This window comes from Danio rerio, chromosome 5 (genome assembly GCF_052040795.2).
Source record: "Danio rerio strain M-AB ecotype USA chromosome 5, GRCz13ab, whole genome shotgun sequence".
In the NCBI taxonomy this organism is placed as follows: Eukaryota; Metazoa; Chordata; class Actinopteri; order Cypriniformes; family Danionidae; genus Danio; species Danio rerio.
In genome coordinates this window covers 30,929,304-30,954,600 of record NC_141025.1, presented here as the reverse complement: position 1 = coordinate 30,954,600, position 25,297 = coordinate 30,929,304, and the positions used below count along the sequence as shown (strand labels likewise).

At 35.2% G+C, this 25,297-nt stretch overlaps 1 long non-coding RNA gene across 3 annotated transcripts in view; it reads right to left on the bottom strand.

Annotated features, from left to right (window-relative positions):
- The window catches only part of LOC101882623 (uncharacterized), a 47,501-nt gene that overhangs the window by 17,403 nt on the left and 4,801 nt on the right, over window positions 1–25,297 (bottom strand). The window contains exon 1 of one of the 3 annotated variants that reach the window (XR_015491287.1): window positions 7,021–7,177. The exons of the other annotated variants lie outside the window; for them this stretch is intronic. This is a non-coding gene — a long non-coding RNA (uncharacterized LOC101882623). Of the gene's footprint in view, window positions 1–7,020; window positions 7,178–25,297 lie in introns of those variants that run through there. 3 annotated transcript variants of the gene reach the window in all.

The window sequence follows — 25,297 nt, the reverse complement described above, 5'->3', positions numbered from 1 at the left end:
CAAATAGACACTCCCACACCCTCCCACTTTAGTTCCTCCGACACTCCCCCCTAAACAGAGCTGGACACGCCCACTTTTCTGACTTTGTTCAAAGTAGAGGTGTGAAAACACCCTGCTGAAACAAGGGGGTTTCATGGCCCTGACCACTGTTGGTTTGCAACTTAAAGAAAGGAAACGTGTGTTGTATGAACACTTCACAAGCTAGTGAGGGTGAGTTTAACGGTCACCAGCATCTTAAGTCCTTGAAAGTTATTCATATCTTGATTTTTTTTTTTAAATATGTATACTTATAAGCTACTTTGTATAACGATCATCATCATCTTAAGTCCTTGAATATTTTTCATAACTTGATTTGTTTTAAATATGTACATTTATAAGCTACTTTGTATTTTATCATCTTTGTATAATGACAAAAAACAATAATAATAATTTCAACTTGTTTCTAATACACCTTCTATTGATGGCACATTAAATTTGATGTTGTTTTCTCTTCTGGCTGCCGTTATCAGTCTCTAAAAATTTGTTGTCCTTTTTCGAAAGTCATGAAACCACTATCGTGCAGTTTTGCTTTTACAATTTGAGAAAACAGAAAGCAAAAAATGCATTTGTGATACTCTTCCATTCAATGCTCTCTAAGTTTACCCAACTATGGTGACTCCCATTGCTGAGATACACAGAATGGTGGAAAGAGACCATTTTTAATTATATCATTACTTGTTTGTAGGGCTACGTGATATTGAAAAATCTGAACATAGCAATATTTTGTTTTCTGCGATATACATCGCGATATGAATATAATTTCACCAGATGACTTGAATATCTCTGTTTGGAAAGAATGAGCAATTCTAGATTGATTGGGATGATTCTGTAAGGTAATGAATCATACATAAAAAAAAAAAACAACAACCTACAAGCATAGATGAATATAATACAGAAAAAGATACAAATGCAATCTATGGTTTTCTGAGGAGTCTAACCCTAACCTACAGCCAGCTAGCATTTCTAAAGCGTTATTGAGGAGCAACACAAATAGCACGCAGAAATATAAATCCACATCTACACAGCGATTAATCAACACAGAAGTATAATTCAGCCTTTATCAGTTCCTCATGCAATATATTTAATATCATATTGTGTTATATGGTATTAAATATCACTTTAGCTTTTAATAGTATACTATGTCGAGACAGTGTAGTACTAACATTAAAGGAACACTCCACTTTTTCATTTGTAAATAGGCTCTTTCTAACAAGAGTTAACAGGTGAGTTTGACTATTTATTAATCCATTCATCTGATCTGATGGCAGCACTTTTAGCTTAGCTTTTAGCAGCTCTAATCCGATTCAATGATTTATGTTATGCTAAGATAAAAGTGCTCCTGTCAGATCGGGAGATTGGCTGAATAGATTAAATAATGGTAAAACTCATCAGTTTAACATTGTCACAAATAGCCTGGTTTACTTTAATGGCCTTTGTAGTGTTACAAATAAATATTTGACGTTTTAATCATCAAAAATTATACTAATAATGCAACTAAATATTATACTAAAAATGTGCTGTTTCTTGATAACCAAACCAGGATATTACTATAATTTCCGTAAGATAATGCGATACTGAAGATAAGAGCTGCTCATATATCACTTGAGCTCTATGAAGTATGACGTTAAAGTATAATGCTGATTGGTTAGTTCTAGTCACATGACTTGCGACTGTAATTAGCGATTTTGAAAATGTGAACTGTTTTCAACTAGGTCCTAAAAACGTGAGTGTGTTGTGCCACGTGTGCCACTTGCGCACCACAAGTAAACCACTCCCTACTTGTTTGCGCAAGCTGCTCCTCCACTGAATAGAATTCATTTGTGCTAGCAAAAGACGCAAATTGTGAACGATCTCTATTGCAGCTAAAAAATACAAGAATGACGAGCTATTTACTATTTTTTTATTACAGTTTTTAATCAACTTTTAAAAACGTAAGTTGAGCTTTAAAATTAGAGATTTAAAAAAGCACTAAAAAACTTTGAGACTTAAAAACTTTAAGCGGTAGTGTATGTTCTGTTCATATATGAGCATATTGAAGTTGAACACATCTGGGATTAGTCATGGTGGAAAACTGAAAACCAGATACAGTGCTCTGTGTATTTCCAGCATCAGTGCTGTTCTTTTAAATACAGACTGTCAGACCTCATCTAGTTCAAACAATCCCAAACGCTCCTTTGCATTAAATCCAGCTCTTGGCTTATATATGCATAGTACAGTCAACATTACAAGTGTTGAGAGCTGAGCTTCAGTCGCCACATTCTTCTCTTCTGAATTTAGCAAGCAAAATGCAAAGCACTCGCTAATTATGGATTGAGCAATCTGATGCTTGTTTTTTCTTCATTAAGGCAACTGCAAGTGGTGAAGTGCTGTTTTGTATCCCGACAGATGTAGTAGATGTAATATCTATATTCTATAAAACCAATTAATAAAAAGTGTATGGACCCACTTCATATTGTGTTTAACTACTACATTTAAATAAATCACTTGATACAATGATCTTATCGTGAACGTTCCTGTTTTTATATCCCACAGCTATATCCCACCTCAATAGCAGCAAAAGTGTTTTGCAGTACAACACAGTATGTACATTGTGCTTACAATATTTTTTGAAGTGAATGCTTATATAATCCCACCAACTGTATTGCTGGTATTATACAGATAATAATACAGCTTAATTCTCCTTTCATACTGCAAAGCGTGCTAAGAAAACAGACTTCCAAAAGACTAAAAGGTGGAAGACGACATTCAATTGAGCTAATAATAAAAAATGATATGTATTTGGTTTGTTTAATCCAAGCAAACACAACTGAGAAAACATGTGGCCTTCAAAAGCGCTTTGTCTACAGGTGCAAACCTTTTCTTTCTCTTGTTATGAACTAACAACAGGGGGAAAAGGCATAATAGAGTAGGAGAATATAAGCAAGATAAAAAGAAAGAGCAAGAGGTGGGAAAAGGCACTTTCGGTCAGTTCATATGAGGCATGACGGTTTTGGCAGTTGCTCTGGGCAACATGCCATTGTTTACATGTGGGAGGGATTTTAACAGCTCTCAGCAATGCCATAGGCTGAGGTCAAGTTACACTCTATCATCAACAACTTTGAAATCTTGTGGTGAACCCAGCAATGTTCACGGAGCCTGAAATGTGAATTAAAATATCCATGAAATGATCAGACCTCAAACATCTTGAGTGTTGTGAAACTGACATAGTTGGCTACCCAAAACATTGTTCATTTGGCTACTTTTAAATAGTATTAACTCTCATATATACGCATTAGAGAATTTAGCAATAATTATATAGTAGCAGAGTGATTTAAATAATTTATTTCTTTTAAAAGGCAGAGTGTGAAAACTTCAGCCATTGCGCAACAGGAAGCAAGAAGTGGAGCAAAGGTAAAGGAGGAAAGAGACTATTTACAAAAAAATCCCCTTTACAGTATATCTTAACAAATAAAGAACATGCTCTACCAACGCACAAATGAACTTAAATGCAGATCTGCACGAAATACCCACAGTAAAAATAATCCAATTTGATGGGGGTCTCATTTATTTTAACTACCAAAATCCAAACAAGAGCACTGCCCGCAAACTGAACTTTGACCTGTAAAGGACCAGAGTCCTTCATGACCTCATCGTCTCCTTTCACATACACAATGGGAGTCATCGTGGCCTCCCGCTCCTCAGTTTGAACCAGCTGAGACAGCAGAGGACTAATCAGATTAAAAAGAGGAGGAAAGGGAGGAGATCAGACTGAATTAGATACAACAAGAAACACTGGTAATACTTTAGTTTAAGTAACAATTCTCACTATTAACTAGTGGGTTATATAAATTGGCTGTTTATTAGTACTTATACAGTACATATTCTGCATGATCTTATTCTACATGGTCCTACCTAATACCTAAACCCAACTACTGCCTTAATAACTTTTAATAAGTAGCAAATTAGGCGCTTATTGACCTTATTCTAAAATGTGGAAGTGCGCCTGTTTTCACGATTGTCTTAGAACTTCAGTTAAAGTCGCCTATGGGAGAAATGACAAGGAATAACAAACGGCAAAAAACAGTCAAACTACTTGCTCTACAAACAAATGTTTGCATGATTATACAGACCAAGTAGAATAATATAACAAGGAAATATCAGTTTGCAACATCAAACAGCGAAACGAGCAGTTTTTAATGTCTAAAAATGAATGGAAGTGAATGAGACCGAAAGTCTCGTGCCAAAAAGATTCAAATGGCTCGTCTGCCGAGAATAAGGTCAATTGAGGCTTCTGACTAAAACTTTGTCTTCTTCTCTAAATATCTAACATTTATTGTATTGTTTTCAGAAAATGTCAAGATTAAGAGATTTTTTTTAAAAGAAGCTTAATATTCTACCAGTGGGGTAAGCAAAATTATATACATTTTTGGTTTGAAATAAGATTTTTTATTTTCTTACCCTAAACCGAGATATTATGCCGAGTTCAGACTGCACGATTTTCAAAGTAGTCGTGTCACAGATGTTTTCCCACTGCACGACTATCTGAGGTAGCATTCTGTCGCTGCCGTGTTTACACTGTAGGATGGATCTGCGACAGGAGGTTTCAAACTGCATGACTTTAAAATAGGAGAATAGCCAACAACTTTGTCTCAGTACACAAACTATGTCTCACAACCAACCAATGCGAGGTCATGTAGTATATCTATTGTTAGTAACTACATAATGAAAATGAAACTTTTAATGGGTAGAAAAAGTCCTTATTTTGCTCCCCTGGGTTTTGAAAAGAATCAGCCTTTTCTCTTAAACTTTTTTTTTTTTTTGACCTAATAGTGGTATCGCTCAGATGACACGTCTTACAGACACGGGTGCTGCTGCTAAATTAACACTAGTTTTTCCTTAATTTCTTTGGTTTAAATAGACTGAAAAGAAGCTCTTTTAACTTCTCCCGCTTTAACCTGCTGGCCTGCAGATACCCATACTAATAGATGCTGCTCTTTCATTGGCTGTAGGTAATCACCGATGTTATTTTCAATCAGAACACATTTCACATGGCATGATTTGAATCGAGATTAAATATCTCATGGGTGTCGGCGACTCATCTGCGATTTTCTCAGATCGAGTCTTTGATAGTTTACACCAGTGGTCACCAAACTTGTTCCTGGAGGGCCGGTGTCCAGGAGATTTTAGCTCCAACCCTAATCAAACAGACCTGAACAAGCTAATTAAGGTCTTAATTAAGGTATAGTTAAAACATCCAGGCAGGTGTGTTGAAGCAAGTTGGAGCTAAATCCTGCAGGGACACCGGCCCTCCAGGACCGAAATTGGTGACCCCTGGTTTACACTGTGTGATTGCTACTCACGTAAACGAGCACTGATTTGCCTGAGATTTTAGGTATTTGTCATCGATTTCTCAAAACCTGTTGACGAGTCAAAATTGGGGCTAAAATAATGCAGTCTGAACGCAGCATTAATTAGCTTGTTTTAAGAAAAAAAGTTACTTTTTTCTGGAAGCATTATTATTTACTTGTATAGAAAATAATTCATTAACTTAATTTTTTTTTTCTTGGCCTAAAAAACACAACAAAAACTAAAAAATAAACAAATAACAAATAAAAAAATAACAAATAAAAAATAAGTAAAAAAGTGCAGTTAATAGTTTACTAATATCAAGAGTTGTACATAAAAATAAAGTGACTGAAACACTTTTTAAATCTCAAGTGCCTCCTCTTTGACTTTGCTAGATTTTTCTCAATCTTTGTTGGTAAAACCGAATGAAGTCTTGATGTTGACACTTCAAGTGCTGAAAGACTTGGGTTTTGTGACTATATCATGTGTTGAAAGTCCACTATATGACTAGTGGTGTGTGTGCGAGGATGGTCAGCATGAGGGGAGGATGATGACTGAATGACCTTCACATGTGCCTGTTGTTATTTTTCATAGGGGTCAGCCACTAAGAATGCAGAAACCACATATAACAACCTCCCTATCTAGTCATTTATGAGTTTCTCTGCAACAGATCCATAACCACAAAACTTGCGATAAGAGACTGACCCCAAGTTTTTTTTTAAAAATGTGTCTATTTTAGGCTGTTTCCCCTCAGGATATCCTTTTGGACATGCTGTATATTTACTTTCAACCTCTCGTACAGATTACACCCAACCAGCCCATGCAATGCTTGTGCAGAAAGTTACCTGACAACTTTTGCAGGCAGGCTGTGCACACATCGCTAACGCAGCATGAGCAGAAACAATTCGAAGACCTTTAGCAAGTAACTGATGAGCGATTTTATGCATTAGGATTGATAAGAAGGAATCCGAGCTTTTTATTTTTCTACATCACTTGCTTTATCAATCAACCGGCAGCATATGCAGACAGCTGTGAGGAGCAGCTTTGATGCTGTCTGAAACTATGTCTCTGTGCGTGTGCCCCTTCAAAACACCAGGGAGAGAAACACAGAAAGAGAGAGAGAGGGAGTCTCTATTTCGGGATGCAGTAGATGTCTGGACGTCTGAACAAAGGAGACATAGACGAGACAGGAGAGAAAGACGGCAGCTGAGTCCATCATGCACTGCAGCAGTGAGCGAATCCCTATCGTTAGGATTAATACAGATGCACCGACACACATGCGGAGACTCCAGATGTGTACTGACACACACATATAATCATATACACTATATAGAGTATGTAGCATAACTCTGCATTCACACAATACTTTTTACAGATTTTTATAAAGTCAATACTTTTATTAGATTTGTTCATGCAAACAACTGCCTTGTCTAAACAAACAGTCTTTTTTTTACTAAGCTAAACTTAGTATTGAAGCCGCCTCAAAGTGGAATATTGTTACATAATTTGGCATTAACCTATAATTCCCCACGTGTTTAGATGAAGAAAACCTGTGTGCTAACTTTAGACCCTCCCATTGCCATGAAGCGAGAAAGCGAGAAAAACATGCCAAACTTAACTTCTCAATCACACTCCAGACTCCAAAAATCTACTCACCCACTTCACCACAACTTCAGACGTCCATTCTGCGTAGCGGACCAAGATATTTGAAAAGCATGTACGACACACGTTGTGCTCTGCTCCTCTATTTTACTATACTTTTCCTTTAGGAGTCAGTTAAATCCAGTTCCAACCTCCACCCATGAGCAACAATGAGAGCAAGAGCGAGAGAGAGAGAGAGAGAGAGAGAGAGAGAGAGAGAGAGAGAGAGAGAGAGAGAGAGAGTGGTAGAAGCTAGTGAACGCTCCAGACACAAACGCTCAGTGAAAAGACCACGGCCACTTTTCTGCATACTCCTCCACCCCCCACCCTCCTGCCCTCCCCTCTCACACTCAGTCCTGAAGCAGAGCAGAAGCCATCTGCTCTAGTCCAAAGTCCACTGCAACTCCAGCCGCTGTCAGAGAGGAACAATCACAACTTACTGTTTACACTCTATTGAGTTTCATCCTCACAGTGTGTTGTTATGCGACCATATGCGTACGGTTGCATTATTATCAAATTATTTTTAGTTTTTTTAAAAAAAGGCCAACTGCAGGATTACTTTAAAAGGTGGAAGAACCAAGCGACTTGGTACTTCTAAATATAATTTAGCTTGATACATTACAACATTCAATTGATGTGTTTTTGCATGTATTCGTTTGTCTTTCTCATTTGTTTAGGTACAAACAATAGCATAATTTTTAAAACTCAATCACAGATCAAGATCTTTAAAGTATATTCAATCATGCCTGAAATTGTTCATACTTGGGATGCACAATATATCATTTAAGCATTGATATTGCAATGCGCACATCTGCAATAGTCAATTGCAGGACATGCAATTCTGAGTTATGATTTTAGTTGACCTGGAAAAACCATTAAGAACACATAAGAATTGTATAGTCTCATGTGTATCCAAATGGAGTGAAAGTTCTGATAGAACTCAGAATATTCAGGCACACGGAATTTGACCCTTTGTAACTTAAATTAAAAATAATTTTTAAATATTTTCTAGAATTATTTTTAGCAGTAATTTTATATTTGATTAGTTAAATTCTGATTAGTTAAATTCTGTACCATGGACTTGAAAACCATGAAACACTTAAATTGTGCTCTTTTGCTCTTTTTATGCATAATATCCAAATATCAGTTTTCAAGTCATCTGGTAAAATTGTGTATATATATATATATATATATATATATATATATATATATATATATATATATATATATATATATATATATATATATGAATAAAAAGTTGAATAAAAATAACTTTCAGTCAGAACTTTGACAGGAGTATAAATAATTTCAGGGTTGACTGTACATACACATTTATTTAGACGAGTATCATTCCTAATAAGATGTGTATGGATTTAACTGTAGGAATTATTTCAGAAACACATTGTAATGTACAGTCAAAACAACCAAACTTTATTACACTTTTTTAGATGTTTTTTAGGGTACTTTTCCACCTGTGAATCAATTCTGTTGTTCCGAAACGGGGATTAAAACCGTTGTTGCTCTTTGTTCTTGGTGCGGTTCGCTTTCACACTGCAAAGTTTCTAAACGGACCAAAATAGCAAAAACAAGTCAGTAAACTCTCCTCACATTGGTCAGAGTTTTACGGTATATTTTGCAGTCTCGCTCAGCTGTCGGGGGGTGGTGGTTTGTTAGTGTTTGACAGGGTACGTGCGACGTGTCTGCAGAGCGTGGAGGGATGTGGTGGGGTACAGCAGGGTGGACAACATGTTTGAAGACCGGGAGGGAGATGCACTATTATCGGGAAATTATCACTCGTTTGTGGGCATCCGGGAGTCTCCCGAAACTTCCGGGAGACTTGGGATGTCTGGAATGACCTCCCGTCCTACTCATAAACAGGGCCAGATGGAATCTGCGGACGTTTTTTGCCATTTCTGCTGAGAATTTTGGTAAAAATCTGTGGATTTCTGCGGGATTATTTTGGGAGTATCCAGCAGAGTATCGTAACTTACACTTTAATTTATTAAATAAAAAGTAATAAATTACTGAATAAAAACCGAATAAATTCCGATTTACACATTTACTCAGGTAAATAAACAGAATTTATAATGGGCTAAAAAACTGCAGAAATCTGTGGAATTCTGCGGAAAATCTGCGGAATTCTGTGCGCGCAGATTCCGTGTGGGCCTACTCATCAATCTCTCTTTACATAGCCGTATTCCTATTCCACATCCATAAAACACTGTGATATAAACCGGGCTCAGATCGTATTGCTTTCTCACTACAATCAATCTGCTCCAGAGTTCGTTTCAATCGAGCCGAGACCACCTCATTCAGGCGATCTCGGACCGATTGTTTTGGCATGGATCAGAGCGTGATTGCTGGATTCACAAATGCCAAACGAACCACGCTAACTGGGCAGACATGCTCCGAAACAAAAGTCTAGATGTGAAAGCACCCTTAGATATTAGATGTGTATGTGTCCTGAGCCTAAAATTTTGATACAGTCCAGAATACACTAACTAAAAGTTATTTATTATAACAAGTTTACACCAAAATATATAATCTGGCATATTTAGAGTAGGAATAACACACTTTACTTTTGAAACACTTTATGACAAGGTTCCATTAGTTAATGTTAGTTAAAATGAACAATACATATATTATCAATTCAGCTTTATTAACAATGCTGTTCATTAGCTATGTTTACAAACACCTACTTTTATGTGCATTTTAGATATGCGCATAAAAAAGGTTTATGAAAATGCCAAGATGCGCATAAATTTTGAAAAAACGTGTGCATAACTGAGTAGTATAAACTTTTTTATTCAATAAGAAAAGTTGCTCATAAACTACAATGGAAACTTTTACCGAACAAATTTGGGTATGCTCATTAAAACAAGTCATGTGATTTTGTTATAAGTGATCATGTGATTGTAAAAATGTATATGAATGGATAAATTAGCAGGTTGAACACACTGTAAAACATCTGAAATGTTGTTTTGGTCATTCTAAAACGCCTCAACCATTTCAGTATTAGTGTTATTAAATGATCTATTACCTCCCAAGAAAAAATACACACAGCTTCTCCTAGTACAGCAAATTCCATTTTTACTTTTGATATTTGATGTCAGTTTGTCAAGTGACGATTTTGTTCTCTTTGACTCAATGGAATGAATGAAACGCTGCTTTATTTGCATGTCTTATATGCGATATTCCTGTTTTCTGCATAAACTTAATTTGCATCTTTGGATAGAAACATTGTTAGTTAACTCACAGTGCATTATCTAAGCATTACAAGCACAACTTTGGATTTGAATAACGCATTATAAGATTTACAAGTTTTGTTCATTCTTTATTTTTCAACTAATTGCAGCATTCTATTCATTGTTTGTTTCTGTTTTTAAATGTTACACAACATTAAATAATGAAACCTAACTGTAAAGTGTGACCCAAGATGTATTTGAGGATATATTAAGACTAATTAATGACCACAGTGTGGTCCTAAAACTCACTAACAAATTAAAAATGTAAAAACGTATACTGTCACAACCCTTCAAATCGTTAGCTTTTACATATTTATCACCAAGACATTTTTAATCCTTTAAAACATAATTTTTAAACAAATATCTCTTTTAGATGATAGAATATATTACCCATTTATCATCTTATAAATCAAGAAAAGCATGCCTTATGAGACTAGTTGCGCAAAATCTTTCCGAAAAATGTAATCAATGAAAATATAAAGCAAGTAGAAGCAATTAAGTTTCAACTAGCATCTAATTTCCAAATCTTTTAATTCTTGCGTTATTTCACAGTTAAAGTATATTGAGCGAGCCTTGCCTTTTAGCTAACACTACCTCCATTGCTGTCAGAAGCATCACACATACACCAACGGGAGTGTGCTGCATATGGATAATGAATGAGGACATCCTTAACTGTGTCTGTATTTGTGTGTGTGTGGCTGTGGGCAATCTGAATGTTCTCTGGTGTCTGTCCTAGAAATCCCTCAATCTAATATACCCCGCTGCACTGACACCAACAGCGGATCTGTCTGCACATAATCTCCTCTTTTTTTTCCTGACCCACATTTGCACATTTACATACTGTGCGAGCCTATATAGACACACATCTATAGCGTCTATCTATACGACAGCAGATAAGGCACACAACGTCCCACAGTCAAACACACAAAGCGTGATCACACACAGAAACCATGTTATCCATCTCGGAACACAGTGCTGCCATTCATTGGGCTTTTTGATCTGATAGGGTCTTTCATGAACGGGTCATGTCTGCTAATGTACATAGGGCATCAGATTCCAGAGCTCAAAAGAAATATTGCAGCACATTTTTTTAAATACTAGCTTCTACCTTTTTTATAAGCTTATTTTGTAAGCTGAATCAATTAACTTTTTAGTTTTTTTGACCTTTTTTTGCATTACACTGACTTAATGTCAAGTTAAATCTTGTATAACTTAAAAAAATTATAGTACAATAAAAAGTAGGCTTCTGCTGTTATAAAATGTTTTTGTTTTGATTAATTACTGCTACTAAGTTTTATTACTGTATACAGTATTATCATGATATTGAGTTAGGCTGCAGAAAAAAAAAATCACTTTAACAGATATAATATATAGTGCTGGACAACACGAATAGCGATTAATTGAATAAAAAAATTGCTTTGACAATTTACTTGTGTGTACTGTGTATATGTATTATGTATATATAAATAAAAAAATGCATGCATATATTTGGGAAAATGTTTATTTATATTTAGATTTAAAATATACACTCATCGGCCACTTTATTAGGTACACCTTACTAGTACTGGGTTGGACCCCCTTTTGCCTTCAGAACTGCCTTAATCTTTTGGGGCATAGATTCAACAAGCTACTGGAAATATGCTTTTAGAGATTTTGGTCCATATCGACATGATAGCATCATGCAGTTGCTGCAGAATCTCCCGTTCCACCACATTCCAAAAATGGTCTTTGGGTTAAGATTTGGTTACTGTGGAGGACATTTGAGTGAAAAGAACTCATTGTCATGTTTAAGAAATCAGTCTCAGACGATTTGCGCATTATGACATGGCGCGTTATCCTGCTAGAAGTTGCCATCAGAAGATGGGTACACTGTGGTCATAAAGGGATGAACATGGTCAGCAACAATACTTTGGTAGGCAGTGATTTTGACACAATGCTCAATAGGTACTAATGGGCCCAAAGTGGGCCAACAAAATATCCCCCACACCATTACACCACCACCAGCAGCCTGAACTGTTGATACAAGGCAGGATGGATCCATAGTTTCATGTTGTTGATGCAAAATTCTGACTTTACCATTCGAATGTCACAGCAGAAATCTAGACTCAGAGGCAACGTTTTTCCAGTCTTCTATTGTCCAATTTTGCTGAACATGTGTGAATTGTAGCCTCAGTTTCCTGTTCATAGCTGACAGGAGTGGTACCCGTTGTGGTTTTCTGCTGCTGTAGCCCATCTGCCTCAAGCTTCGAAGTGTTGTGCATTCAGAGTTGCTCTTCTGCATACCTTGGTTGTAATGAGTGATTATTTGAGTTAGTGTTGCCTTTCTATCAGCTGGAACCAGTCTGATCATTCCCCTCTAACCTCTGCCATCAACAAGGCATTTGCGCCCACAGAACTGCTGCTCACTGGATATTTTCTATTTTTCTGACCATTCTTTGTAAACCCTAGAGATGGTTTTACATGAAAATCCCAGTAGATCAGCCGTTTCTGAAATACTCAGACCAGCCCATCTGGTACCAACAACCATGCTACATTCAAAGTCCCTTAAATCACCTTTCTTTCCCATTCTGATGCTCGGTTTGAACTGCAGTAGACTGTCTTGATCATGTCTACATGCCTAAACGCATTGAGTTGCTGAAATGTGATTGGCTGATTAGAAATGTGTTAACGACCAGTCGGACCAGTGTACCAAATAAAGTGGCTAGTGAGTGTACGTATACTCAGGGTAGAGCTGCACGATTCTGGCTAAAATGAGAATCGCGATTTTTTTGCTTAAAATAAAGATCACGATTTTCTCATGATTCCGTAGATGTAAAATAAAGGTATGGTAAAAACAAACATATGGCACAACCTCGATAATAATATTATGTGTAGGTCTACTGGCTTCTATAAATAATTCTATTCTACTTATAATAATTCTGATGTTGAATTATTATGTTTGAGATATATGCTAGCAATCTGTCATATTAGACAATATTATTCACTGGTAAAATCAGACATTTGCCATTATCAGATTATATTCAACAATATATAGGCTAGAGTACTTATACTCACATTGTAAACATTTATTTTCATGCACAACTGTGAGTTCGCTATGAAATAAAAAACATATCAAATGCTTGTCGTAATCATAACTCTAAATGCGATACGATCATTAAAATAAAGTGCACACTTTCGGTTTCATTCTGACTGCTAAGTGCTTGTTCATACTTCGCGCACGGCTCCTAAACGATCACTCTGTGCCACAAACTGAATATTATTTACAACTGTATTACCTGCTACTTGCAACATACGCAGGTTCTGTTCACTAAAGTAGAAGCGTGCGCATCTATCATTAAGTAGAGCGGCCGCACGCGCCCTCTCTGTGATAACAGCTCACGGTCAGCAGCTCACGTCACTGTGATTTCCCGATCGCGAAAACATCATTATATTAAGACAAAAATGACATTTTTAGGTGGATTATACCTTATAAATACAGTATGTGACTCATTCAACATCATTTGGAGGTGTAAATGTCACTGAGCAACGTGTGTGAAACAATGAAAAGACTCGTGCAGCCGCCTTTTCTTCTCTCCTGAACTTGAAAATAGGATTGGCAGAATCGTAGAAATGCTGGATTAAGATCGTCTAGGGGGTCGAATCCAGATCGCGATCATTTAACGATTAATTGTGCAGCTTAAGTCAGGGCCTAACATAAACACCCGCCAACCTGCCAAATGCAGTTAGATTTCCCCAGTGGCGGGTTAGACAGCCACCACCACTAGCCACTTATGCTGGTTGACAATCATTTTTTAATTGTAATTTTCTTAAAATTAGGGTATGACAATAAAGATGGTATGCAAATGTGATATAAGAATTGAGAAGCAGCAAGGCTGACAAAACTAATTATGTTTGTGGGAGCAAAAGAAAGCAGCTGAATACCAAATGAGAGAATGATCACTCGTGCGCACAGGTGATGTGATGCGCGCAACTGTTTAAAAGGCGTGCGAGCTCCTGTTTCCTTGCGTGAAACAACCGTGCCTAGAAACGCAACTGGTGTGATCGGTTCTCTTTCAAATAAACTAGACAAAAAATTATGCTCTTGCACTCATAGATTTGCTGCTTTCAAGAGCTCTAGATTTGTCTTTTGATAAACAGCACTGATTACTTTCGCTTTAACCATTCTTTGAACAGATTATTAATTGGCCTAGCGTTAACCTTGAGTGTGATCATCTTTTCATTATCCCACACGGAATGTTTTTCACCTCCTTTCTTTTGCTTACAGGTATTTTTGGTAATATGGTTTATCATTTTTTACAATAACATGGCTTTAATTTGAGATTAACTCCACATTTATTAGTAGTTAACTGGTGATCTGGGACCTTTAGCCAGGACAGATTACTGTGCATGGTTTTAGATACACTACAGCAGTTAATTTATTAAATGTCAATTCTTTATTTTTTTTAATGTTATGTCCAATTATTAGTATACAGCTATATTTTGCTTGCTTTGACACAGTTAAAATTTGTGGATATGAAATAATAATGTATTTATGTTTGGTATGGTCAGAGATAAAATTGGTAAATCCTTAATTTAAGCTATAAAAAGTTATGCGAAATAAGAACTAATTGTAAAACAACACTATGAAACCATGACCCATTTGCTCATACACCACACACAAAGTTGAAGGAATGAGGAGGCATGTGGACAAAACACAAAATCTAAATCAAGTTATTTTAGTGTGTCAAAGTCAAATTTATGCACATAAAATATATTTTCCCAACAACAAAATTGTGGCCAGTGAAAATGGCGAGTGGCTAGTAATGTTGGAAATCTACTAGCCACAGTGGCTGGTGATCAAAAAAGTTAATGTCAAGCCCTGTGTTCAGTATGATACAAATTATATATAAATTTAAATATCTATGTAACAAAATCTGTTTGTATGGTTGTGTTTCTATGCATATGTGTGTGCCACATATAAATGATATATATGAGCAATATCACACGAGTAGCAGTCCGATATGGCTGTATATCGGCACTGGTACGAGGGTGATATTGCGTTTATACAACAGTTTGACGGCATAATTGTGTATATAAAAACAAAATCAAACACGGAGAGTCTCAAAAACCCTTTTGTATGAGGAACTACTTTCTTCCGCCTTGGATTCAAATCATAAGCTGACAGTTAAACAGCTGAGAAAGCATCTTTTAAACTTTAATCGGTAGTGTCTGCTTTTTGCTGGTTGTATGTGGGCGGAGTAATACACAAAGGGTAAAAAGGCTTTACGGGTGCTGATATTACTTAAATCAGCAATCAGAATAACCAGATTCAAGAACCAGACAGAACTGTTGTATGTATGTATATATATATATATATACACACACACACACACACATTGTCTAAACAAACTTTTATTTTGGATGCAATTATAAGCAATTAATCTTTGCTATTAATACTTTGTGTTTATTTATTGTATATGCATGTTAAGAGTAAACAAATATTTGAAAAAAATTAAATTCTAAAAAAATGATAAAATACATAGATAACATTTCACAATGAAGTCTCATTAGTAAACATTAGTCAATGCATTGAGGAGTGAGAAATAGCATTATTATAGTTATACGTTATACATTATTTAACACAACTGAATTGTATTAGTTATTAACTCTATTCAATAAAACAATTATGACTTTTGATTTTTTTAAAGGCATTAACTAAGAAATAAACATAAGCTTTATACATAAGATTAATAAATGCATTTGTAATAGTCATTACATCGACTGTAGATAAATTAATTCAACAAATAGTCTTACTGTACAACGTTAACAAGTCCTATAAATATATTCACAGAATTTTCCGTGTAAGCCAGATTAACATGTTCTGTTAATGTTTGAAATCACCTATTAAGTATTGATGCATTTGGTGCTGTGTTGAACAACTGTTAATTGCACCAATCTGAATATTCTTAAAAACAAAGCTGCATTTTGAAGTGTCTGTGATAACAATATTGTGCATGTGCATTATCACAATATATTGAAAATATATTATGATATATTACTGAATATTGGCATATGTCAAATAAAAAACAGATGTTATGATGGCTTATTTATTAAAGACTTTGTGCATTGCAAGACTAATGGCCTTTTTTTTGTATTTATAGACATATAAGTGCTTATCACTGAATGTATAGGAGCCATGGTTCAGTGAGTCTAACTCGGAGAGGCACAGCTGTCCCCAGAGGCAGGACGCCCTTAAAAACCTTGCATGCGTGTGTGTGTGTCTGTATGTGTGGCAGATACTGAAAGCTACAGAGCGCTATCTGGAAATAGCTCCAGTAATCCAGTGAGCAGACAGAACATTCTGTCTGTGTTTAGTGCTATGCTCTGCTGGCTTTGCTGATTCATAGCAATGAGCAAAACACTGAGGACAGATCCGTGCATACTTTGACTAGTACAGCTGGGATGACACAGTGGTTTTATGGGTAATGCATGGTCTAAAAAGTCAGCCTAGAAGCTTAAGCCTAGTGTGACATATATAGATGTTTTTAGACTTCTGTCACATTTGCTGTAAATCATGATGAGTCTCCTTTTTATATAAGTATTAACTTAAATTGAATGTTTAATGCTATATATATATATATATATATATATATATATATATATATATATATATATATATATATATATATATATATATATAGCCATATGGAATGTTGAGTCTGAATAATAATTCATATCATTTGCATGAGTTTGAGGTCTGTGACTGTATGATGATTTTAAAGGCAAGAAAATTAAAGTGTTTTAATTTTAATAATGATAACTTTTTTAACATTTATACGCCAAAGACTACGCAGTATTATTTTACACTTGATTATTCAATGAACATAAACCTGAATACTGTTAAGACTCCTCAGAAAACAAAAAAAAATTTGTTTTTATTTAATTTGTATCTTTTTCTTTATTGTATTTATCTGTCTGTAGATTGTTTATTATATTTTATGCAGAAGCACTATCCTATAGAATCATCCCGATCATTCAAAAATTCTTAACATATAGAGATATACAAGTCACCTTGTGAAATTGCATTCATATCGCAATATATATAATGCAGAATAACAAAATATTGCAAATGTTAAGATTTGTCCAATACTGTTCAGCCTAGGCCTGTCACAATAATCAATATATCGACTTGGACATGACCTCAAATAAAATTTACAAATATAGTTAAAGCCATTTTGCAATTACATTTCCATTAAGGCTGAACAATATATCGGTTGAACTTTAATATCCCAATGAGTGTATCCACAACAGTCACATTGCAAATTTAGATTGTTTAAAAAGAATAAAAGATTTAACTCAAAGATTTTACACTATTTGTACAATGATGACCTTGTAATTTTACATTTCATTGTCCTTGATTACTTTTACACTCCCCAGAAAACCACAAAGCACTCTTTAATTAGCTTTTATTTTTGCCTATTTGTTTTTATATATATATGCTTGTAATTTATAATACTTCATGCCAACGCAATGCATAAAAATAGATTTAATTATGCCAGCCCTAAATTCCATTCTACCACACCGGTTTCAACGTTTATAATTGGAGATTTAATAGTGTAAAATAGTAGATTTTAACCTTTTTAACATCGACATTACAAAACTACCTTAAAATTGGGAAATATTTGTCCCTGGAAAGTGTTTATGGCTATTTACATTACAATGCTGTTTAATTATAATTATATAATCAGTGGCATGAAATAATATCAATAACATTGCTTATCTCAACAATTTATGTAATAATATATCGCACAAATAAAATGCTTCATCATGACAGGCCTAGTTCAGCCTTAATATAATTTATATTTATTATATAAAAAAGCATACTCATATTTTACTATAAAAATAATACTAAAATTATTTTGAATTATTTATAAAATAAATCCATGCAATAAGTAATACATAACTGCAATCAGTCGGAAAATGTAATGTAAACAAAATATCTCCAAATAATATTTTATCCATTCACAACATTTTTTATAGTCTTTTTTAATTCATGTCATAACTTGTGTAATAATACATGAAAATATATAGATTATTTAATGCATGGAATTATTCCAAATTGTGGATTTTTGATTATTTTGGATTTAATTTATCTAAAACATTTTTAAAAACACTGTTCTAAATCAGGGATGGGCCGGTGTCCTGCAGAGCTTTGCTCCAACTTTAATCAAATGCACCTGCATATAGCTTTCTAGTGTTTTTGAAGACACAGACTAGCATGTTCAGGTGTGTTTGATTAGTGTTGGAACAAAACTCTGCAGGACACTGGCCCTCAAGGTCCAAAATTGCTCATCCCTGTTCTACATCATTACTGCCTCACTCATTCACTATCCTTTAGCTTGGTCCTTGATTTATCAGGGGTCGTCACAGCGTAATGTACCACCAATACTGTGGCATATGTTTTATGCGGCTGGTGCACTTCCAGTCACAACCCAGCACTGAAAAACACTCATACACTCTTTTAAACGCACACACTCTCTATGGGCAATTTTGTTTACCCAATGCACCTATAGCATGTCTTTGGAGTGTGGGGGAAACTGGAGCACCCACAGGAAACCCATGCGAACACGAGTAGAACATGCAAACTCCACAAAGAAATGCCTCTTGGTCCAGCTGGGACTCGAACCAGTGAACTTCTTACTGTTAGTCCATCATTGTGCATCACTAAAACTTGTATTGTTAAAGGGATGGTTTACATATTTATTCTATATCAATTTCAAACTTGATTAAGTTTCTTTCTTGTGTTAAGCACAAAATGAGATATTTTAAAGAAAGTTGGAAACCTGTATTCACTGACCATTGATTTTTCCCACTAAGAAGGTCAATGGTTACAGGTTTTCAGTTTTCTCCAAAATAGCTGTGTGTTCAACAAAAAAGAAACTCATACACATTTGGAACCACTTGAGGTTGAGTAAATAGTGAGTAAACCTTCATTTTTGGGTGAAACTATGCCTTTAACATTGATAAAATGTACCATAACTTTTTATTTTATTTTATTGTCTAACAAAGGTTTCCAATAACAAATGTCAACAATAAATGTTAGCTCACAAAAACTAATGTGGTTACAGTGATCAGAGACACGCGATCCTTTAGCATTCAATCTAGTGTCACAAATAGTGCCCAAGTAATGTTATAATAAATAATTATATCATTTTTAAACTTACTGTATAGAGCCAAATCCTGAAGTTCACTGTAAAAAAAAGGATTATACAAAATCAAAGAAAAAAAAAGTGCTGCTTAATATATTTGTAAAAACAAATCACAATTCTTTGAACAGAAAATTCTAAACAACAGCACATGTGTTAAAACAACACTTTTAAAATGTTTATCTATCATTTTAAGTCAAATTAGTGCAGCATGGTGACTCAGTGGTTAGCACTGTCCCCTCACAGCAAGGTCACTGGTTTGAGTTTAGACTGGACCAGTTGGCATTTCTGTGTGGAGTCCCCATGTTGGCATGGGTTGCCTCTGGGTGCTCCTGTTTCCTCCACAGTCCAAAGACATGCAGTATAGGTGAATTGAATGAACTAAAATTGTCTGTAGTGTATGAGTGTGTGTGTGAATAAGTGTGTATGGGTGTTTGCCAATATTGGGTTGCAGCTGGAAGAGCATCCGCTGTGTAAAACATATGCTGGAATAGTTGACTGTTCACTCCGCTGTGGTTACCTCTAAAAGAGAGACTAAGCTGAAGAAAAATGAATGAATGAATGAATTTTAGATCAAATGAATGAATAGTTAAAATCATTTTAAACAGATAGATATAACAATGCATATTATTGTATACTCAGCAATATAAAATTATTTCAAAATAAAAATTGAAATCTAAATTGTCATGTCAATTGCGATTCCTTTTTCCTACCCTTAGGGGTCAATCACATAAAACACACTTTTCAGTTCTGAAAACACAAGGTGCACCAGTCTGGCTTTTTTTTGACTTTACAAATGAGCAATACACAGCACCTCTTGTTACTAGGCCAACACTGCGTCAATGATCGTGACCTAGTCGTAGCGTGATACTTTCACAGAGCGCGACAGCAAAAATGTAATGCATAACGTGGTTAAAACGTGAGGCATCGTCATGGGTCAATCACATATTGCATCTTTTGCGCACGCAAATTTGTTATTTCCAATGGAGGCTCGCTTTGCACACACTTTCAGATGCGATATGTGACCAGCTCCTTAAGCAGCTTACAAAATCCTCTGCGCCATTAGAAAAGCATAAAAAAGAGCTTTTCAATGCAAAAAATAAATAAATAAATAAATAACACGTCTGGTTTGATCCTGGCCTTGAACGTAAAGCCCAAACTTGTACTTTTTTTTAAACAAAAAAATCCACTCTAGAAAGCATTTACACAGTGATGTTTGCAGCCAGACACGGTTGGATAGATCCAGGTCAGTAAGATCTGTCTGCAACACAAACGGCGGCACAATGTTCCAGCTGATTGCAATGTCACTTTGATTTCAATTACGGATACTTTTGTTTCTTGCCCAATAAAATCTTTTTCAGTTGCCGAATTGTTCAGAATTGTGTCCCATTTGCGGGATAAAGAAGATTAGTGTCAAAAATTCTTTCAGAGTTTGCTATCGTTTCTTGCAGTTCTTTGTCAGGGTGTGTGTGTGTGAATTAGAGACACGCACTCAGTAGGGAACACCTCTTAGACCCCAATGGGCACCCGACTGATACCTAAGGTCAAAGGGCATGAGAAACATACAGAACAAAAGAACTCTTATGCGCAGAGAGTGTGGTGCGAGAGACGGAGGATTGACTGCGTTTGTGCACAGGGACGTGGACTTCACTTTTTTGAGTTGTGTTCGCTTTAAAAGAAAAGCTGAAGCAATGAAAGGTGACAAAGAAGGACGAGGCAAGGAACAATTTTTTCCGAAGGTAACACTATCTGGCCTCCCTCAGGTTACTGACCTACAAAGAAAACCACCATTTAATCATTTCCAACCTAAAAAATAGCTGTTGGGAAAAATGCTTGCTCTCTATGAAGAGAGATGACAGAAACTGTTAAAGTCAAATGCAACATCAGAACACAAACAGCATCATTTTCTCACATGCACTGAAGGTAATGGCAGTTTTTGAACCAATTTATAGGATAGTTCTAGGACAAATTTTTAATCACTGCACAAAAATAACCCGTTTGAATTGATTTACACATTGGCCTGATGGATTCACCATAAAATCAATCATAGTTTGAATTACTTAAAATGATTCATGTTATTGAATTTATTGTTAGGAATCTGTTTGAATTTGAATAATTTTTTAAAATTGTCAGTGCTGTTGAAATAAAGAGAATTTAAGTATTAGTATTAATACTAAATGGATCATTAGAATATGAGCTATGAACTATTAGTCATATTTTTATATAAATATTGAATTATTATTATTATTATTATTATTATTATTATTATTTAATGATTATCAAATCATTTAAATTTAGATTTTGCTTTCATTATTAATATTTTAAATAGCATTTGCTTGCAATTTAGTTTTGATGTTGGTTTTATTTTTGTCCTTGTAAACCTTTAGCTTTGAATGTTGTTGAATCTACTTACAAAACAGGCATCACAATTTGGAGTACGATCAAACTTTGTTTAACTCTGCCCAAAAGCTATTTTAGACAATTCGATAATTGAAATAATCTCTATATGAATAAAGGATTGTGTATATTTATAATGGAAATCCAGTCACTTTTAAAGGCTATTAATTCCACAAATTTTTTAAAGCATGCCCATCTTGCAGGTATCTTGCATATAGATTAAACTAGACCTTCAATACATACAAGAAATAAAAGCAGAAGAAAACACATTTCAGATTAAACATTTTTTAATTACACCTGAGAACTGAGGTGATTTCTTTAGCACTTATTCAGGCATGTGACCTGGGACAACATGTTGCCTTGAGGGCGGCTTGAGTAATTATTAAGGTTTGCTTTTGATGGTGGCAAAGCTACAGTACCAATAGCCAAGCTGTCAGTGTGTCATTCAGTGAGTGACACCTGATGCACTTATATTGTTATGATTCATGTTAAAATGCTTGCAGGAGGAGATTAAGGATGTCAGCTTAACAAGTTCCCTTAGACAAAATCGTTTGGTCTTGTCTATTGTGCTGGCTTGTAGTACAGAACGTTTTGAACTTAAAGAGATGTTTAACATACAAAATTTAGAAGATATTGGTTGTTGTAATCCATTGACTTCTATTGTATTATGGAAGTAGCAACCAGTATTTTTCTAGATATCTTCTCTTGTGTTAAACACAAGAAAGAATACCATAAAGGTTTTAAATCACATGAGGGAGAGTAAATAATGAGGTAATTTAAATTTTTGGCTGAATTATTGCTCCATATTCCAAAGTTGCCCATGTGGTCAACTATTTCCAGTAGAAAGTGCATATCTGTGCATGCTGTAATGGCCAATATTGTCTGTCATGCATCAATACTTGAATTTAACTTAAATTTACAAATGTGGGAAAAAAAATGTTAAACTACAAACACGCTAGACTGACTACAAAGTGGACAGGCTTCAGTAAAAAAGTTTGAATGACTGTTAATTAATATCTGACTATAAAATAATTAAATCTAATTATCCACATTATATTTTATTTTATTCAGTACCATTTAAAGGTACTGTGAAGTAGTTTAAACTGTGTATTTTTTGATTTGATGTTTGATGTAATCTCAACTGCAAGAAAGAGTGGGATTGAGAGAGTAGCTCCTCCCCCTTTTCAAATCTTGTTAATAACAATTAATCTGTATCACAACTCTGCCGTTCAGAGATCCAGAGTTAAGCACAGCAGACTCATGACTGCCACAGTCTATACAAGTAATACGGAGTCTGATTCATCGTTTCTCTGCTTTAAAATACAGCTTTTGGTGTAATTCAAATGGATCCGATACATTTTATGGTCCATGCTGATCTGCTCAGTACTGTCTCTCTCTCTGGGCTGAAGCAGACCATACCTGCAGTGGTTCAGGTCACATTAGCTGGTCTTGGTGTGTCAAATTGGGGTTGGAGCTAAAGCCTCCAGGATTGTTTGGGTGTCCCTGGTTTAAGTGTACCCTTGGTTCAAATGCTTTGACATGTTAATAAATAACTGATTTCAACATTCTTTCAACAGTCTTTAAGAGGGTGAGAGGAATCAATTACTAGAGAGCATTTTATTGGTCAGAAGATTAGATGAGAAAATAAATTGAGGTGATGTGAAATAATTTATTTTGCTGCAAATGACACATCTAAAGCTTTGAATGTTTGCTTTTTTATATTCTAAAAGCTGATTTTGTCAGTATTTTTGAGCACTCAAGCTTAAAGATAACCTTAAGTGAGTGTTCACATATCGTGCGTGCACCCAAGTTTTTCCAATGGAGGCATATGCGGCTTGCATGCGCATATTAGCAGTGACATGCACATGGCTCGACATGCTCACATATTTCAGGTGCACTGTTGAAAATGTCACAACTTTTCAGCTTCATAATTTGTATGGAATATACACATTTTGATAGACTAATTATATCAGACAACCACTAAACACCCAAACACTGTAGTGCTATATTTTCTCCAAAAATAAAACTTGTATCAGAGCAGCAGCAAAGTTTTTTTTCAGTTTGTCATCTTCTCAAAAAACTTGGTCACCTAGCAAAGACAGACGACAAAGAAGTGCGAGCGCAAAACGCTTTGAAAATGATGAAGGAAGCGACATGCATGCACTTTCCACACGATATGTGAACTACCCATAAGACTAACATATTAATACTACATACTGTATACTGTAGGTCATCAAACAGGAAATGTGTGAATGGAACAAAAAAAAAGTTTTTGTAAAAAACATGTCCACAAAGGATAATATAATCAGACCAAAAAAGTCAATCAAATAATATATCTTCATTTTTTTCAAAAGTGAAAATGTGACAAAGTCATAGAAATAGTCAGCTGCCACCTTATGATTTTGGTTACTTTTTGCATACAGACAACTTGCATATGCTGTACACTATCAATGGAGGTTCAAAACAGCAAAAAGTGCCCAATAATACTGACTTAAACAAGTTATAGTATATCAGCACAACTCTACATTTATTATACGTGGCTGATAATTTCCCTAGTTTTATCCATCAACAGATGTTTTCTTTTACTGAGCTAGATGCAATGCATAATAAAACTGAGCAGACTTTTTTTAAGAAACACCACTAATTAGACAGAATCACAGGGTCCTGACCCCTTAATTTCCATTTTTGACCCCTAGCAGTCTGCTGGGACAGAGGGCAATGCGAGTGACGCCAGGCTATAATACCTCAAAAACGCTAATAGCAAACCCAGATGTCTCAAAGGCAGCTGCTCAGCTGGCACACCTGTCATCTTCTCTCACTGGCACTCATCTTCTGGTATAAAATATTTAAGGTGCACTCACAACTTGACACAGTGATGCATCACAGTGTTCTCAGAATGGTCAGTTGGTATGGATTCTTCATTGTAATGTGTATTTATCACATATTAGAAAAATGTGTTTTATTCTTCTTGATTAAAAAATGCTTTAACTATTCAAAATATGCTCTGTAATAAACTACAAAGCAACATGACAGTAAACTTGGAAATGTACATCGCTATAATCAAAATTACAAATACTATTATCCATTTACTATCAATCAAAATATTAAATGTTTTACTGGCTCAACTAAAATCTTTCCTGCAAGAAAACTCTACTCATGAAGTTATTCCAGTCAGGTTTTAAAGCTCTACAATGCATTGAATTGTCCTAAGAGTCTTAAATGACATATTTCTCATGACAGGTTCAGGAAAACCCATGGCTCTTGTTCCCTTAGGCAAAAACACTGCTTTTGACTTAATAGACCACAACATTCTTCCTTTGTAGGCATCCGAGCTATGATTTTACAGTGATTTCACTTTTATTTGACAAATACTGTAGGTGTCCTACCACCTGATATTGGCAATTCTCATCGACCAACATTTCTCTTGGTTGTGGGATTCCACAAAGTTCAAGTTTCTTACATTAC